At 33.4% G+C, this 19,609-nt stretch overlaps 1 long non-coding RNA gene across 1 annotated transcript in view; it reads left to right on the forward strand.

Moving 5' to 3' along the window:
• LOC132915910 (uncharacterized) overlaps nucleotides 1-17,174 on the forward strand; it is a 64,945-nt gene extending 47,771 nt beyond the window's left edge. Inside the window, exons 3-4 of the long non-coding RNA XR_009659981.1 lie at nucleotides 16,198-16,366; nucleotides 16,463-17,174. This is a non-coding gene — a long non-coding RNA (uncharacterized LOC132915910). The remainder of the gene's footprint in view (nucleotides 1-16,197; nucleotides 16,367-16,462) is intronic.
• The last annotated feature ends 2,435 nt before the right edge of the window (nucleotides 17,175-19,609 follow it).

Here is a 19,609-nt window from a genome sequence, read left to right on the forward strand (position 1 = left end):
TTGATTTCCACTACAATAGAATCTACGTTTGAATATAATTTTGTATACACATGTATTACTTCGATAATTATTCCAAGATTTCTTAAATTAATAATAAAATTAAGTAGACAATAAATTTAATAAACGTATATATTATTCATTACTGTTAGATTATCATTAAAGAGAAGCTTGTTATTTTCTACAAAAATGTTAAATTTCCTTCGTTGTATTATATGCAAATTTTACATTAGAAAACTAAATATTTAATTTTATCAGCAATAAAGTAATAGCTTTTTCTTTTATCAACAGCTCCGTCTCAAGTTCTCAAATAAATTTCTGCAATTATTAACCATTTAGACAAGATAATATTGCTTAGAAAGTTAATTAGACGTTTATAAATAATGTTAACATCAAAATTGATTAAAAAACGAATAATTGATTCTATATTACATACAATATACTATAAAATAAAGTACAATTATCAATCTTCTTTAACAAATCTAATTTTCAACAACGACACATTATTTGCGTATTATTTACATACTTGAATAATAACAAGATAACTTCGATAACCGAAAACCGATTAAAATCCGGATGACAGGAAGAACCTGTTTCATCGGAATTAATCCAATTATGTAATAACATTACAAATTCACAGCAAACGTGTTTGCCAGCCGTTTCAATATCGACAAATAGCGCATTCCAGATTAATTAAACTAACGTCATCATTGATCAGTGATCAGTTATTTAATTTCATGTAAATACACATGTAAGTACAGATTCATTTGTTATTCGTCATCCTTTATGATATATAATAATCCGTATTGATTGCTACGAAATGAGGAGAAAAGATATCTCGATCAAAGAGTCTGAATATTTTAATGAATGAAATGCAAATAGAGAGAGAGAGAGAAGGAAAGAGAGAAAGAGAATCAAAAACAAAATTATAAAAATACAGTACAAGATACAGTTATAAAATTAGTTTAACACGTACTCTACTTAATTTTTAGTTTAATGATACATATTTATATCATTCAATTAGGGAATTATTTGCTGGAAAATCTAGTTCTCAAAATCGTTCATATCACAAAAATTACAGCAAAAATGCTGTAACATACTAAATATGATATTTCTTTTACAATTAATACTTTATTTTGCAAATATCAAACACGGTAATTATTTTAAGTAGTTTATCTAATTATTAGGAGGAATATTTTAAAATGTCTCAATCAGATTTTTACATTAATTTTTATTCGTCAGCAGCATTTAGTTCTCTTAATAATTACTATATGTTACAAATATGACAAAAATTAAACAACAGATATTACAATATTTATTTCTTCCTTATGTAATTCTGTACTTATTTAAATAATAATGTAACCTGTAGTTTATTTAAATATGAACAATTTATTACATACAATCACAAAAGATCTATATTTTTATCAAGCCTAGGACTTTGGTTATCCGAATTGATCACGATCTGCTGTCGAATTGAATTTTTCCGAAATATTATCTATTCCATATATTTCATCACTTTTTCTTATTTTAAATAAAAGACAGAAGGTAATTTAGTTTGAACTATTTTATAAATATTAGTATTAAGGAGCGCCAAAGCTTTTCAATAAGAATGTAATAATTTCTTTAACATTCTGTTATTGTTTATCAATGTCTTTCAATGTTTCTCAAATCTTTTCTTGCAAGGGAGCATCTTTAAATTTTTGATTACTTGATGTTCTGATCATCGAGTCCGTAATAATATTAGAAAACATTTACTTACGATAAGAAAGGAAAAATATTTTTGAAATTATCACATAGTACATGAACAAGTAACACGAGCATGCTTAGTATCTTGATTGGTTTGGATTTCTATACATGAAAAATACACGAATTCCATTGACCGGCCGAGCATACATTTCTCCAAACTGCATAGAAATCGGCGTAAAAATGAAAACATTTCACTTAGAAGGTCATACTTGTGTAACTCTTTCCGCGGGTTTGCAATCCGTAGGGAATTGCAGCGCTGCAATTCATTGTTATTCGATGTTTTCTGGCGACACTCTAATGAATACAATTATTTCAATGTTCATGTGTACTCTGTTATTTGTATAAGAGACAAAAGTGAGTCTCATTGTAGAATAAGAGAGTTCTTAAACCAATTTCATATATTTTAAGAAGACACACGTTTTATCTTTCACATTGCATTGTGAATCATAATTGATTTAAAAATGTTTCAAAAAGTTGATTACTATGTTTTAGAAGGATTAAGTTCTAAAGTGAAAGTAAACTAAGATAACCATGTATATGTATAATTCTTTGCAATAAAAGGTTTCCCAAGCTTTTTAAATATCCTAATAATATAGATTGCTTTCTAATTTTGAAGACTGTTTAAAATTTTACACATTTAAAAAATTAAAGAAAATTTTCAAATCAGAGTATCTCATATACTTTGTGCTTTTTAATTGGTATTTTAAACTTATGTAATTGTAATCTTATTATACTTATATAACTCTATATACGATTTACATTTATATATTAAAACTTAATTGAATCATATTTTAATTGTTATCATGCTAAAACACATTATAATATAAATCGATTTTAATGTTTCTCAGGTTTGATTACCTTGGTCTTCACAGTTCTACTGACGCCCTATAAGTCTCTCGGCCAGAGTTTGCAGATGTGCGCAGACGGAGTTGCCAGTTTGACAGGACTTGCTGGTATTGTTGATGCGTTGATGACGCCACGCAACAGATTTTCCGGCTTTACCATGGCTTTCCTTGTATTCGACCTCGCTGCCTTTGGCCTTTCGTTTACATCTCTATCTGTGATCGTCGTTCGTATTTCCACAAACGTAGGGATGCCACTGGATGGTGACAAGTCTAATTCGGTACGTATTGTCTGTACTTTCACCGGTACTGTCCTTTCCTATTTCTTTTTCTCTGTTGAACACTATGTTGCACTACTGAAATGTTAATTACTATTTTTCTACGTTACTTTTGTTTTCTTTTCCTTCAGTTAAATTCTTCATTATTTAATAATCTATACAATTATTTATATAGTAAATAACAAGTATTGAAGTAACGATCAAATAAATGTTGGAGAGGACATACATATTTTTATTGAAAACTTTCAATAATTGTGCTGAACTATAGATGATACAATTATAATAATATTTTGTATTACGATTTGAATTATAAGATAACATTCATGTAAGCCAAATCTCACATTGTTGCCAGGACAATGCTAAATTAAATTTCATCCGGATAAAAATTGTATATATTTAAAAATGCTTTTTCATTAAACTAAAATTTATCTATCAAAATAGCTTCGCCTTAGATAAAGTATCCAATGCTTTATTACATTAATTAAATGTTTTTTTTAAAAAGTATTACGAATATTAAAAAAGTAGCTAAAATTGTTATCGAAAATGTACTAATATTTATTACTTACTAATAATAAGTTATTATTGCCTCTACCAGAAGAATTTTAACTAGCTGATGCACATGCACTATTTCATTTGCGAGAAGAGCATAATTCCAGAAAAAATGTCATTTCAGAGCTGTACTGAAAAATTGTTGATCGATCGTATAGAAAAATTCTTAAAGTGAAAACAGAAAGCGATTAACATAGCAAACGTTATATTATATTTCATGCTTAAGCTTGTAGTGCAACGATCGATTCATAGGCTAATTAGTAAGCCATAAAAGATATAACTTGGAAGAAACGAAGCTGGCACCCCGCTGGGGGTAGCCACCCACACGCTATACTTATTTTTATTTTAATTTTTTTTTCACCAATAAGATATAACACTTTACCAAATGTCCTTCAGGACAAATTGTAAAAAACCAAAATAAAAGAAAAAAGAAAAAAAAAAAGAAAAATTAGTAAGCAACGTCGGTGGCGCAAATTCGTTTCCGATCGTTTTCTCATTCATCGGTCGGGTCGATGAGTTTCGGCGTCGCAAATCAACCAGAACAGGGCTTAAAACCGCTGGAACCGTTCGATCGCCGGAGAAAGTTTCCAATGCCAAGGCTAAAACGCGGTCAGGGCACGCACCATCGTGAAATTTCACAAAATTACTTCGCCTCTAGACCCCGATGGAACGTGTCGCGCCTCTTCCGCTCAATGATCTATTTTTCGAGATACATTTTTCGAGATGCAGTAACCTGAATTTTAAAGGAGGGAATCGATGGATCGGAACTGCAATGTTTTAAAGATTAAGAAATCGTTATAGCGTAATTGGAATGTAAAGAAGCTTGATGAAATTTTCGTATTTTAAATATTTTCTTATTTAATAGATTTTTATTTTCCAATGTGTATATCAGTATATCTTTTCCTGTTTCTTTTAAGAATTTGATGCAGTTTATATGTAAAAAAGCACGATATCTTATTGAAATAGAAACTCAACGATTCAAAATATTTCAATTTCATAAAATTTTAGAAGATCGTACGATGGAAAGAAATGGTAATGAGAAAAATATCGAGGAAATTCCAACTAAATTGGCTGAAATGATATATGAAGGTCTGAGATGAAAACCATGATAATCCATATTATCTATCATTTATGGAAGAGTAATTTAAAAATACGCTGTCAAGCAATTCTATATGAAAATTATACTGTCATTTTATTTTCGAGTTAAATGAGCTTCTAAATCTTGGCTTCTTGGGTAGTTAAAACTTCTTGGACAGTTAAAACTTCTTGGATAATTAAAGCTTCTTGGATAGTTAAAAAATATTAACAAGATCATTTTACAAATAATGTTAATCGTTCCTTACAAATTACTGTGTTTTTGTCATCTATTTTTGAAAGATTCATATCTTTGAATCTGTCAGGTTATTCCCTTTTAACTGTTTCATACTAAACTGTTTCATACAAAAATATTTCTTAAAAAAAAAAAAAAAAAAAAAAGAGAGAAGAACAAAAATTAGAGAATCTTTTCATGTTTTATATGAACTATATAGTTTTATATTATTCTCCAATTCGACATTTATACCTTGAATGTAATATTTTGAAAACGACCACTGTTACTAAATTTTACCGAAAATTTATACATATCAGCAATTATTCACCTATTCAATTACTATACTTGTATAAATGTCTGTTATTATTTGTGAAACTCAGTTTTCTATTGTAAAAACTTGTTCGTAAAAAGTTAAACTTTAATAATATGTACGTGTGTATTCGTAGAGATCAAAGATGTACTATCTTAAGAATTCATAAATTCTTGTTATGTAATAAGAATCTAAATGTAAAGTTTCGCGAAAGAGCGGATTACGGAATTAATGATGGATCGAAGGTGTACGATCTGAAAGATTCATAAGTTCTTTTAATATAATTTGAGTCTGAGAAACTTTTTAAAAAGCTAGAGCATTGCAAAAGTAATAATTCATCGAAGGATTTATAAATCTTTGGATTTAACTTGAGTTTAAACAGCACTGGAAGAGAGGATTGTCGAAGTAACGATGACTTTGTCACGTAAAATAATAAAGAAAAAGGAGAAGTAATTAAAAAAGGAACTTTTATTTATTTGCGATACACTTCCGAGCTCTAGGCGTGATTATTCAAGACTGACTTGGATGATTTTAGGGTGAGTATTTAAATTCTTTTGTTCGTGGGAGAGGGAAAAGGCTTCGGTCATATATTTCTGAGAACGTATAGAGTGAGAGTGGGAAAAGGCTTCGGTCATATATTTCTGAGAACGTATAGAGTGACCGGATATTATCCGTTGCTTACTTATGCTAAGGCGCTTGGAATTTCGTTATCTTATCGCTTTGTTTAGTCGGATTTTGTCTGCGGTATTTCGTACGTGACATTCCCCCCTTCTTAGATTGAACTTGGTCCCTCAAGTTTTCCTCAGGAGACTCTTGTGGAATTGGACTCGGCGTGGCTCGAAAATCACAGCTGATCCCTCTCTTTCTTCGAAGTGGTATGAGTCGGTTGGGGTATAGACGTTGGATGTGGCGACCGGGGCGCTTGGTGGGGATGTAGCATCGTGGCTATTGATCACGGTTTCATTTCGACAGCAAAATAAATTAATACATGGATTATTTGGTATACATTTCTTGACGCATTTGAATACTCCTATCTTGTTTAGGCCGTGTACAATTAGATTCGTGTGTTTTACATGAATGATAAAAAAAAGAAAAAGATCGCCAATCTCATTTTTACATACCAATTATTCGACCGTGGGTGCTTATGCATTTTTGATAAATTTAGGATCCAAATATCTGCAGAATGCATATAATATACAGAAGTATAAAACGATATTTCAAGTACAACGTCTATTATAAATCTTAATTTCTAGTTAGATTGGTGTTAGGTTAGTCATAAAATTGCATAAATATCCACAGTTTACCAATTATTTTTTTTTCTAACGTGCTTGAAAAAGCATTACATATCAAACTGTGCCTACTCCGAAGCATCCCCTATAATGAAACCCTATAGTTATACTACAATCTATGTGCATCGTCGAAGTTTCTCGTACTTTGATTGACTATCGAAGGCTTTCGTGGCGTGCTAATGTCTAATCCTATAATAATATTGGCAGTATCGCTATACAAATATCCTTTCCTTCTAGTATCTCAATTTTATTACAGAGTAACATTAAATTCTAGAAATTCACTTCAACAGATTGAATCATAGGGAATTATTTTCTTCTGTTTCTTATCTTGAATACATATGCATGTTAGTCCTGGCATCACATTTCGCATTTGAGATTTTCACCAAATAAAAATGAAATTTTTCACGTACATCCTTATTAGTTTATAAAATAAATATTTTGTTAAGAGTTTATAGAAACAAACGCAAAATGTATAATCGAAAGCCAAGTAACGCAAGGTTCTATTAAAAAATCAGTACCATATTATCATCCTGTCAGCAACGTAGAAAACCTATGTTTCCGTCTCATAAAATGCCGCTGTATTATGTTTACGGAATACTATTATAATTACGGGTAATGTGAATTTCCAATGTTTCATTTCCTCTTCTATAAACCTTCAATTTTATATACGATAGTTTTGCGATGCTGCAAATGAATTGGAGTTAGTACACGTGCGTTAATATTAGATACTCAACCTCAAAATTTGTCATAAAATAAATTTACAAAGAATATCAACATAGAAAGCACGAATAGCGTAACTTTTAATTCTCTTTTTTTCGATCAGAAGAGAAATTTGAAACAGTAGAAACTTCTGTGTCAGACATTATTTAAACACGAATCCTTTAAGTTCTAGTGGTGTAATACTTATTTGCGCGGACATTATTCTGATAAAGAGGAGCGTCGACCTGGAAAGTAAGGTTTTAAACGATTACCGTGTATTTTCTTTATAATGTTATCAATTAAGATTTCGTAATAAGGGGTTTTGACAGAGTGGATTCTGTATGGTCCTAACCATTCAGTGTCCAATTTGTCCCTTTTGTGATCATTATGGATTAATACAAAATCTCCTTCTTTAAATACCGTTTGAATTCGAACTATCTTTCTCTTTTGGTCTCGAAGGTATCGTTTCTTACTGTTTATTAATGTTTTTCTCGCGATATCTAAATATTTATTTAACTGCTTTTGCCAGAGTGAGAACATATCATTGTAAGTTAAATTCGAAGTTTTCGCGATTGCCGATGGTAGGTTTGCGTCTCTACCGAACGTTAGTTTAAAAGGTGAAAATCCGGTACCTTCGTGTACGGCTGTATTATAACCCAAACATATGAAGTTTAATATCTCATCCCATTCTTTATCATTGTTATCATGCAGACTTGTACGGATTATATCTTTTACTACGGCGTGTGTTCTTTCTAGAGATCCGTTTGACTGAGGGTGAAAGCTAGTGGTTTTAATGTGTTTAATCTTAAATGCCTCTTCGAATTTTAACATAAGTTCACTAATGAAGTTTTGTCCCTGGTCTGTTAGAATTGTCTTGGGTGCAGAAAATATGTAAATGTAGTGTTCTAAGAGTGCATTTATTATGGATTCTGTCCGTTGTGTTTTTAGTGGTACTAGGATCAAGTATTTTGTCAGTTCGTCATGTATTGAGAGTATAAATTGGTTTCCTTTCTTAGTTTTGGTCATAGGTCCTATGATGTCCATAGCAATTTTGTCGTTAGGTTGTAATGGTGTGTCAGATATTATTGGTTCTTCTTTCGGTCTAATACGCGTTAATTTCTCCTTTTGACAAGCTTCACATTTCTTTATAAACTCTTCGACTTTATTCAATAAATATGGAATTTTATATCGCTCCTTTATTCTTTGGTAGGTCTTTTGTACCCCTAAATGTCCTATCGTACCGTTATGATTTTCGTGAATTATTTTCTCTATCTCTTCCTCGGTTAATTCTTGGATTAGGTCCCACGCGAAAATGACAGGGTATCGGGTATCATTGAAATATATAAGTATGAGTTTGATCTGGTTTTTTTCTAATTCTGTAAACGTATTGTCTCCTATACCTACTTTCTTGTTATTTCGTAATATGTTGTCGATTTTCCGTAACCATATTGCCTCGTCGAACTCTCCTAATTCTGTTTTAGTTAATTGATAGAAGGATTGGTCGTTAGGTTTTATTTCTAATCGCTTTGGGATTTCTGACTTCTTTTTCCATGTATTAAAATGTTGTAAGAAATCTAATGTTACTGTTCCCTTAGGGATTTCTACCTTTTGAATCGCGTGAATTCTAGATAAGCTATCTGCGACTGGGTTTTCTTTGCCTTTAACGTATTCGATCGTGTATTCGTACTCCTCTAGTTTTAGTCTCCATCGCATTAATCTAGATGACGGGTCTTTGCAATTATTCAACCATTTCAAGGCTTGATGGTCTGTTCTAATAACAAATTTTCTTCCTAACAAGTATTGTCGTAGTCGTTTTAATGCCCATACGATAGCTAATAATTCTTTTTCTGTAGTCGTATAATTTTTCTCTGGAGGGTTTAGTGTTCGAGAGATGTAGCAGCACGGGTGTCCGTCTTGTGATAGTACGGCTCCTAGTCCTTCGTTACTAGCGTCTGTCGTTAATACGAATGTTTTAGAGAAATCTGGGTATGACAGAACAGGTGCTTGACAAAGTTTTCGTTTGAGTGTATCGAAACTGTTTTGTTGTTTGTCCGTCCAATGGAAGTTGGTGTCTTTTTTGTTTAGGTCCGTCAGGGGTTTGGCTATTTTAGAGAAGTTACGTATAAATTTCCGGTAGTATCCCACGAGTCCTAAGAATGATTTGACTTCGGTAAGGTTTCTAGGAATTTTAAAGTTCTCGACTGCTTCTATTTTCTTCGGGTTGGGTTTTACTCCTTCTGACGTTACTATGTGTCCTAAATATTCGAGTTCTGGTTTTAGAAATTCACATTTATCTGGTTGGATTTTTAGTCCTAATTCTCTTAGTCTTTGTAATACTATGGCTAAGTTCTCATTATGTTTTTGAATAGTGCTTCCAAATATAATAATGTCGTCTAAATATGCAAAGCAATGTTTATTAATTAATCCGCGAAGCGCTGTATCCATCATTCTTTGGAATGTGGCTGGTGCGTTTTTGAGTCCAAAAGGCATTCTGTTAAATTGGAAATGTCCTTGTGGTGTTGAGAAAGCGGTGTATTTCTTTGAGTCTTCGTCCATAGGGATTTGATGAAAACCGGATGATAGATCGAGTGCTGAGAAAAACTTCGCGTCACCTAGTTGGCTTAATATGTCTTCTATGTCGGGTAATGGGTAGGCGTCTTGGTCAGTCAGTTCGTTTAGTTTTCTAAAGTCAATAACTATTCTCCATTTCTGTTTTCCTGACGCGTCTAACTTCTTGGGAACAACCCATACTGGTGAATTGAAAGGAGAGTCTGATTCTTCTATAATGTTTTTATTTAGCATGTCTGTTACTTGTTCCTCGATTTCTCGTTTGTGGCACTCTGGTGGTCTGTATGATTTGGTGTTTATGATTTTGTCTTGTTTTAATGTGATTGTATGTTTTGTCAGATTAGTACATGGTAAAAGGTCTGTTTCTAAATTGAATACGTCGACGTAATGTATTAATATTTTCTCTATGGGTTCGCGGAGTTCGCGTTCAATATGATTTGTTCTCACTACGGTTTTAAATCTAGCAATTTGATCTAATTCTTTACTGTTATCAATGTCGTTAGAAATTTCATGGTTTGTCTCACCAGAATTGAAGAAACATACTCGCGTTGGTTTGCCTTCGAGGTAGATGGTTCGAACTCTTTTTTCGCCTGGTTGTATCGTTTCCGGTTTCTGAAAGTACAAAATATTATTGTCAAGTTTTAATCTATCGTTGGAGATTTCATATTGATACTTCTCTAAACAAGGTAGACCTATTATTCCATCTTCTATTAGGGGAAAGTCATCCGGTACTATATAAAATTTATGTTCCTTGCCAAACAATTTAGATATAATAAATTCGTTAGTGGTATATCTGTCTTGTCCCATGGAGAACATTCGAGGTTCGTCGGTCTTGAAGGTTTGACAGTCTACCTTGTCCCTTTTCAATAGGTTGATTCCTGCTCCTGTGTCGATGAGGTGTGTCTCGTGTCCAGTCCTTGTGTTAAACCGTATTGTGAGAAGCTTGCCTGTCGTGGTGTTGACTCTTGGAATTTTCCTTGGTCTTCCGTTGTTTTGTCGTAAGTTTCCGTTTCTGTGTTGTGTGTTTCGAGATTGTAGACTGCTGGTGGTCTCGGGTGTTGGCTGGGTGTTTGAAAATTTTTACACTGATTGGAGACATGTCCGATTTGGCTGCATTTGAAGCACTTCAGTTGAGTTCTTTGGGTAAGTGGCGTTCGCTCAGCTTGCTGGAAGTTTCTTGGCATTGGTTTAGGTATTCCTTGGAATCGGGCCTTAGCTCTCCCAATTGGTTGATATATTGTTCTTCCTAATCTTTTGTTGCGTTCGATCTCCCCTATGACTAACTCCGCCTCGAAAGCTGCATCTTGCGCTTCTTGGAGATTCTTTGGCCTTGTAGCTGATGTGCGTATCTCTATTTCGGGTTTTAAATTCAGCACGAAAATTTTGGTCGCTCGTTCGGTTTCAAGATCTATGGCGACTGCTCGGCGTACTGGATCGCGAATTTCATGTTGGAGCGCGTATATCAGTTCGTTGAGGTTGTGTCGAAACCTCTTCACATAATTGTGTACCGATTCGGTTTGTCGCGTACGTTGCAACTTATCACGAGCTCCATTGGAAGTAATGCTTACAGATACAAATTTTCTGAGGCTTTCAAATAGGTCCTCGTAGTTCTCGATTTCAGAGTGACGGATACTACGTTCCGCTTCTCCGATGATTCTTTGCGTCAAAATTAGTCGTAGTAATGTGCGTTTTTCTCTACATTCGGCTCGAGCTTCCCTTACCCGTTTAATGAACCCTTCTACTCCTATATCATCTTGTCCGTTGAGTATGGGGATAAAGTCTAAGCAGGTTTTTGCATCGTACATGGGGTTGTTACATCTTACTGATTCTTCTTCACTGTCCGTATCGTCCGCTTCGTTAGGTTTTACAGGTGGTTGCTTTCTCTGAATATTGCTGGTATTAGACTCATCCATCGTAACAAGGGAGCCTAACTCGGTAGTACCGTCACGTCCTAAACTTAATTTAGTGATATGTTTTCCTAATAGTTCTATCTCCGCTGCACGTTTTTTGTTTTCGGTATCGGCTATTCGTTGCGCCTCTTCTATTCGTCGCACAAGAAGTTCGAATCGCTCGAGTGTGGCACGGGTTGAATTGTCCATAACTTCGGTTGCAGAGGCAGTATTAACGGTTTCGATTTTATCTTTTCTCGGCGCGGACATGATTCTATTTAAGTTTACTGAGTCCGAACTATTGTTGCTATTTGAGCTCGAAACGCTCGAAACGCTTGAGAAACTTGATTTTCTCGTACGGTAGTGTACAAATGAATCCAGATTTTCGGCTTACCGTAGTAGCTATGGCCGTTGAGGAGTCTCTGGGATGTTTTCCTCTCTGGTTGGTTCCAGATTCCGAATCTTATTCGTAGGCTTGCTCTGCGCTGACCGTAGTCCTCTCGTCTAGTTTCACCGTAGTGGAACGTTGAAAGTTGCTGCAGGGCGTTGTAGTAGCAAAGATTCGCAGTGGTCCGCTGATCCTTCAATCTTCAATGATGCGCGTACGCCGAAATCGTAATTTCGTTTTCACTGAAGCGAATGGATCCTGGCAGGATCGCCAAAATGTCACGTAAAATAATAAAGAAAAAGGAGAAGTAATTAAAAAAGGAACTTTTATTTATTTGCGATACACTTCCGAGCTCTAGGCGTGATTATTCAAGACTGACTTGGATGATTTTAGGGTGAGTATTTAAATTCTTTTGTTCGTGGGAGAGGGAAAAGGCTTCGGTCATATATTTCTGAGAACGTATAGAGTGAGAGTGGGAAAAGGCTTCGGTCATATATTTCTGAGAACGTATAGAGTGACCGGATATTATCCGTTGCTTACTTATGCTAAGGCGCTTGGAATTTCGTTATCTTATCGCTTTGTTTAGTCGGATTTTGTCTGCGGTATTTCGTACGTGACAACTTCAAAGTACACCGTTTTAAAGATGCATAAATCCTTATAAGAGGACTCGAAGCTAGGAAATTTTTCACGAAAGCAGGATTATAAAAATAACAATGGATTAAAAGATTTATAAATCTTCTAAATTTAATTCCAATCTATACAAATGTATACAGGTGAAAGGTGAAAAGGTGAAAGGTGAAAAGGTGAAAAGGTGAAAAGGTTAAAAGGAATTAGAGAATTAATGATGGATCGAAAGTATGTTATGTTAAGAAAGTTAAGAAAATTTTTGTTGATTTCAAAAATGGTCATTTGAAAGATAAATGCACTTATCCTTTCTAGTGAAATGATCAAAATATGGTAATAAATGAACAATATTAATATTAAACGATAAGAGTTTTGTGATAATACTAGTATAACAGCACTAATATGAATTTTCAGTAAAACTAATAAATTTAGGGGCAATGTAAATTCTGTAAATGTTATTCAAAGTGTAAATATTAAATAAGAAGGTGGTACAAACATATTTCAACTCGTTTATAAAATAAACACTTTTGACAATAGAAAATACTCAAAGATCCACATTGTCTTAAATTGAAGAAATTCTTTGAATAGAAAATCGTTGATTCTAAAAAATAATGATGCAAAAAACATTCTAAAAAGGATAATAAAATAAATGGAAAAGTTTCTTTAGTTTAGACACGTTTTAACATCGCATCAACTCCATCACGTGGTTATTAGCGATAGCTAATAATAACAATATTAGCAGAAAGGAATTTATTATTATTAGGATATTCTAGTTAAATATCGCTAAATAAGGACATGCCTTTCAGGAAGGATAAGACGCGTGAAACTTGAGTTTTACCATTGAGATTTCCACCTAAAGCTCCTTTGATCTGGTATTTGTTACGAGAGTAATTGTATTTAAGACAATTTACAGAACATGTGTTTGATGGTAATTTGACAATTACAGATATCGTACGTTGGTTAGTGTTAGGTTTTGACGAATTAGATTTTGAGAATTAGATTTGTATGTGCAAGTTTAGTCTGACCAATTCTAAGTCTGTTTAATACAACTTCGTGTCGATGATCGAGATTCCTGAGACCTACGTTCTTGTTAAAAAATTCTTTATTTATTAATTCGACTGCATTCGAGACTGCTGAGTTTGTCCATTTCATTCGTTTGGCGATTCAGATTAAACATAGCTGTTCCAGTTGAATCGGAGATTTTTCAAACTTTTTTGTTAAAAATAAGGTAGGAACGTCCTTTGCTATCTTCTCCGCCAATTCATTGGAATATTCATCTATGCAAAAATAACTGTTTCACCTTCATTAATTACGGAGTGATTTGTTTCCAATATATCAAATGCGATATCATCAGATCTCTATACTTGATAAATGTGATAGCATCCCTGTTATCGGTGAGAATAGTGTGGTTTTTGATTGGTCAATTATAAGAAGTTGAATTGCTATTAATTCTGCTGATTTAATGCCAATATTGTTAGGTAATATAAATTTTAATATGTCATCTCCATAGATATAATTTTCCATAATTTTCCAGATCGGAATTTATCGAAACATGTTTGAATGACCAAAAAAGAATTTTGGAGAATCTATGCCAATAAATTTAAGTAAATTTAACGTCCAATAATCGAACTCTATTCCCCTTTCAATTCTCGAAGATGCTCCAGGCGTAATTCGTGGTTGCGGTCTGAATGCCTACGAGATTCTTGCGATGAATAATTGCAATAAGTGCCTTGTGTATATAAGGGTTATAAGGTGGTTTATTTTGTGATTAAATATGACAACTCTACTGTATTAATTTATTGATGTGTTTAATATAGATTCCATAAAGCTTAATAGTATAATTCTATTTTAATATAAAGATAAAGAATAATAAATTCTATGCCTTTTTCTATGTTACAGAAATGATTGACCTACTCGTCAATCGCACAGTCCAAACCAGTGTGCCTAGAAACCAGTGTGCCTAAAATTTGCACAGTATACTTCTTTTATGATGTAGACATGAAATAAAGAATAATTTATGGAAACTACAGATCCCAAAGGGGCAAAAAGAGGTCTAATTTTTTACAGGGTAACCGTATCTCTATGTCCACTAAGTTTAGAAACCTGAAATTCGACGTACAAACTTTCCACTAGAAATAAACGAACACGTGTTTGGGCGTTTTTCGAAATTGAACCCCTAGAAACTGTTTAAAAAGAGTTTAAAAAAATAAATATAAATTCAAATACTGTTATATTATAAAGTAAATTTAATAAGATCCAAACTCATGTTCGTGAATCACTGTACATGTCAACTATTGTCAAAGCTAACCCTAACAAATGCAACCACATCATATTCACATTGAGAAAACAGATAACACCAAACATCTTCCTGAACGGCACGCAAATAACACAAACAAGGCAAGTCAAACACCTTGGACTTTACATAGATACACACTTCACATGGGGAGCACGAGGCGGGTATGGGTTCTCAGTGCGTAGCATCATGCCCTGAGAAACCCCGATGTATCTGATGTTCACCTATAGTCGGGTGGCGGCTGGTCGGCGCTGTGGCGCCCGTCAGATCGCTGATCCGGTGCGGAGAACTTCGGAGAAGTTGGTGGGCCCATATCTGTCAAGACCACTCACCTCACCTTCACGTGGGGCTCCCCGTCACCCTGCATCGGTCCCGACCGGGATAGGGTGCGAAAGAGTGAGTGGCACCAAGACGAGAAGACGATAAAACAATTTTAGTAGTTAACGCAAGTGATTATGATCAAATTCTAACAATTAAAGTAAGCCCGATCTCTAATAAACTTAATTATATTATTAATATAACATATATAATACGAGAGACATCGTAAAGTCGGGTAGAATTTCTCTGTAACACATTAATTCAGTGGTGGATTCAGTGGTGAGTAAAAAGCAGTGGTGAGAAAACTGACAAAAAACATTACTTACAATGGTATCGACTGCCGATGTGAGTTTCGAGCCAGTATACAAGGATGATCGTGAGCGTGCCCATAATGACGATTTCTGACGAAGAGAGGTCACTTCACGTTTCTTCAGCTTCCGCCAGCTGGCTACTTTCTTCGGCAGACGATTGAACTCGACTGAACACAGAGCACAGCGCACGGAGCCTGCTTGCACCGTTTGCGAAAAAGCAGCAACGCGCACGAGCGAGTATTGACCAATCAGGATCGCGCGAATGGCCATTATTAACCCCACGCAACCCTAGCCTAATTTTTTCTCAGATTTAAAAAGTGCCTTTGCCTGTGTGCGTATATGAGATCCATGGATACCGTGGATACCATGGAAACCAAGGCAACCATGAATACCAAGGCAAGTCAAATACCTTGGACTTTACATAGATACACACTTCACATGGGGAGCACGAGGCGGGTATGGGTTCTCAGTGCGTAGCATCATGCCTTGAGAAACCCCGATGTATCTGATGTTCACCTATAGTCGGGTGGCGGCTGGTCGGCGCTGTGGCGCCCGTCAGATCGCTGATCCGGTGCGGAGAACTTCGGAGAAGTTGGTGGGCCCATATCTGTCAAGACCACTCACCTCACCTTCACGTGGGGCTCCCCGTCACCCTGCATCGGTCCCGACCGGGATAGGGTGCGAAAGAGTGAGTGGCACCAAGACGAGAAGACGATAAAACAAACCCTTGATGATGAAGATAATGATGATATGTCGGAAAATATAAATAATGAAGTTTACGGTGCAGGGGAGGGATACCCCAGTACCGGCGCAGACGTGGGTGGACAAGCGGGCTCCGCTGTGTCGTTAGCTTGTGACCGTGGCCGGATGGGGGTGGACCACCAGGCCCCCATTCATGTTATCACGACTAGTGAGGAGGAAGAAGGAGACATTGAAATGGAAGAGGCTCCGATAGAGTAAGCTACATCAAAATTGATAAATGACAAATTGATAAATGATAAATTGATAAATGATAAATTGATAAATGACTATGAACTATTGTCTTTTTACAGAATACAGCGAGGTGCCGGGTATTCAACCGCCTTGCTTGGAACGTATATATAATCAACAAATAAAGGACGCGAAATACAGCACACTCTTCTCTTAATACTGAACATTTTACTAATGAATTATAAATAGCCTATATGCAAGTATTATTTACATATTTAATTCGCCACAAACTGCATACAATTATATGTAATCACATATAATTATATATAATCACATATAAAATAAATACAATTGTTTGATGAGATAAGCTACAAATACCACTTCCCAGTGACAATTAATCTAGAACTTATATTTGTCACCAAAAATTATGAACATTATAATGTAATGTGCGCTTTCCCTTTAATTAAAATTATAATACTATAATAACAGATAGACTGCACTGTTGCTCGTTGCAAAATGAACATCTTAAAATATCAACCCTGTTTCTACATACAACTCACTAATATCTATGTACAACTATTATGATACACTTTATACATTTCTCAAGTATGAATTACCACTACGTTCACGAGTGCTTAGAGGAAAACAAGATAAATATAATTAAAGTAAGTACAGGCGAAAATACTGCGGATATTTTTACGAAGGCACTGTGTAGAGAGAAATTTGAAAGGTTTAGGTCATGGATGAATGTAAACTAAGAGGAATGTAAATAAAGTAATAAGGTTTAAAGGTTCTATTAAGTAATTCGACAAATCATGTAAATCCGATAAGCAGACGTTAAGAAGCATCTGGAAGAGTCGGTTGACAACAAGCGAGCGTGCAAGTAGGTTTACGAGGTCTTCAGAGTATAACATATGTGTATAAATGTTGTGTGTTGAATAAAGTGAACTATTTGAATTTCCGAATATATATATATATATGTATATTGTTTTTGTACAAACGTTTTATTTTTATTTTTTTTAACCGAACTATATCCATCAAATAGTTGATTATATATAAGAAAGTAGAACTATAGCACACAAATAATTACGAACATTTTTATTTGAAGTTGGCTATGTGGATTTTTGTATTTTTTATCAGATATTGAGACAATCTTTTATTATATTATTACCCTCAGAATATTCTCTCAATTAACATTTACTTTGAATTTAATTTTTAATATAAATAAAACATTTTTTCGATTTTGTCAAGCATTTTTAAATGTTATAACAATAATAAAATTTTATTAAATATATATGTGAATTCAATCTTCTACTTTGTAAAAGATTGCAACATGCACAATTTATTTGTTGATAATATATACGTTCGACAAGTTTTATTTTTTAAATTCATTTATTCATGACATTACACATATACATTAGAGACGTTATAGACATTATTACACATATATATTATAGACGTCACGTTAACGACTATACAATAGAATGGCGGCATTAAATTGGCATCACGTGTAACTTCATAAAAGATATAACTTAGAAAAAACGAAGCTGGCACCCCGCTGGGGGTAGCCTCTCACATGCCATATTTATTTTTATTTTATTTTATTTTCTTTTCTTTCTTTTTTTTTTTCTCACCAATAAGATATAACACTTTACCAAATGTCCTTCAGGACAAATTGGAAAAATACCAAAATAAAAAGAAAAAGAGAAAAAATATATATATATCTACGTATATTTTTTTAGTTTTTTAGTTCTTTTATTAGTTTAGTTTACTACATGCAAAGCACATCCCAAAGATTGATTTCGTCTATTATTGTATAATCATTATTTTAAATTAAACATAATAAAACATGTTTTACAAGGTAAACGCAATATCTGTACAGCTTGCTACAGTTTTATAATTTCCTTAAGTTAACTTATGCTGTTTATGATATTGCAAAGAAACAAATCATATTATATTCATTAATTAAACAAAGAAATGCTATTACTTGTAAGAACCTATAGTGATTGGCGAGAAATATCACAATTATATTTTATATTTGGAATTTATTTCACAACAAATACACAGAGCTACATGATAAACAACAGAAAAAATATATAAATTTACTAACTTTTAAATCTTACTTATTAAATATAACCATATCTATACATCGAGTAACACGACATGTATCTATATATCTATTCTATGTATCTATGTGTAACAACAACAATTGTCTAACAAATTTTCAAAGCGTTGATAATTGAAATGATAAAAACTTTCTACTTTTAATACTAGATCAACCAAATTTAGATACGTTAATGAAAGAAGAATTTTGAAAATCAATTAAGGGATATGATACATAACAATAGATACAATTGAGAACAATTGCAACACGATAGAAATTGATACAGTGTTTAATAGTGTTCTAAATACATTTCATTATTGGACATTAGTTGTCCCACTGTCGGCCGGGTGCAATCAATATCAGCACAAAGTCTTCTGCCGCTGTACCTTCGATACCATTATACAAATGTATATAGTACTCCTCTTCTTCGCCGATAGTGGGCATTCTGTCCACCGAACTCGGAGTTCTTTGTGTTAAATATTTCTCTTTGGGTCGAATGTAAAATTAAATACCATTATTCATTATTCCTTTGACTATCGTTAAAGAATATAAATGATAATATATGAAATGATATTCTATCTAAATTAATTTTCTTTTAAAGAAATTTTTTCTGTAAATATATGTGTATAATAAGTATATTTCCAAAACTTATATTCATTCCACATATATTTTTGTTTTTATATTTGATTATTTAAAAGACCCAAAAATAGTAAATAGTTAATTTATTAATTGAATTGATTTGTAAATTACCATTCTATGTACCTATTCTTATTCCTTGCAGTAATGAAAATACAACAATTTTGTATGTTATTTTCATTAGTCTGTTTTTAAGAAATAATAAATATAAAAGTCGTTCCATTGTAGGATTATTTCGTTTTTATCATTTCAATTATCAACGCTTTGAAAATTTGTTAGACGCAAAATTCTTCTTACATTAATGCATCTAAGATTTAAAAGTTAGTAAATTTATTTATTTTGTCATGAATAAATGAATTTAAAAAATAAAACTTGCCGAACGTATATATTATCAACAAATAAAGGACGCGAAATACAGCACACTCTTCTCTTAATACTGAACATTTTACTAATGAATTATAAATAGCCTATATGCAAGTATTATTTACATATTTAATTCGCTACAAACTGCATACAATTATATGTAATC

The sequence above is a fragment of the Bombus pascuorum genome, unplaced genomic scaffold, assembly GCF_905332965.1.
Source record: "Bombus pascuorum unplaced genomic scaffold, iyBomPasc1.1, whole genome shotgun sequence".
In the NCBI taxonomy this organism is placed as follows: domain Eukaryota; kingdom Metazoa; phylum Arthropoda; class Insecta; order Hymenoptera; family Apidae; genus Bombus; species Bombus pascuorum.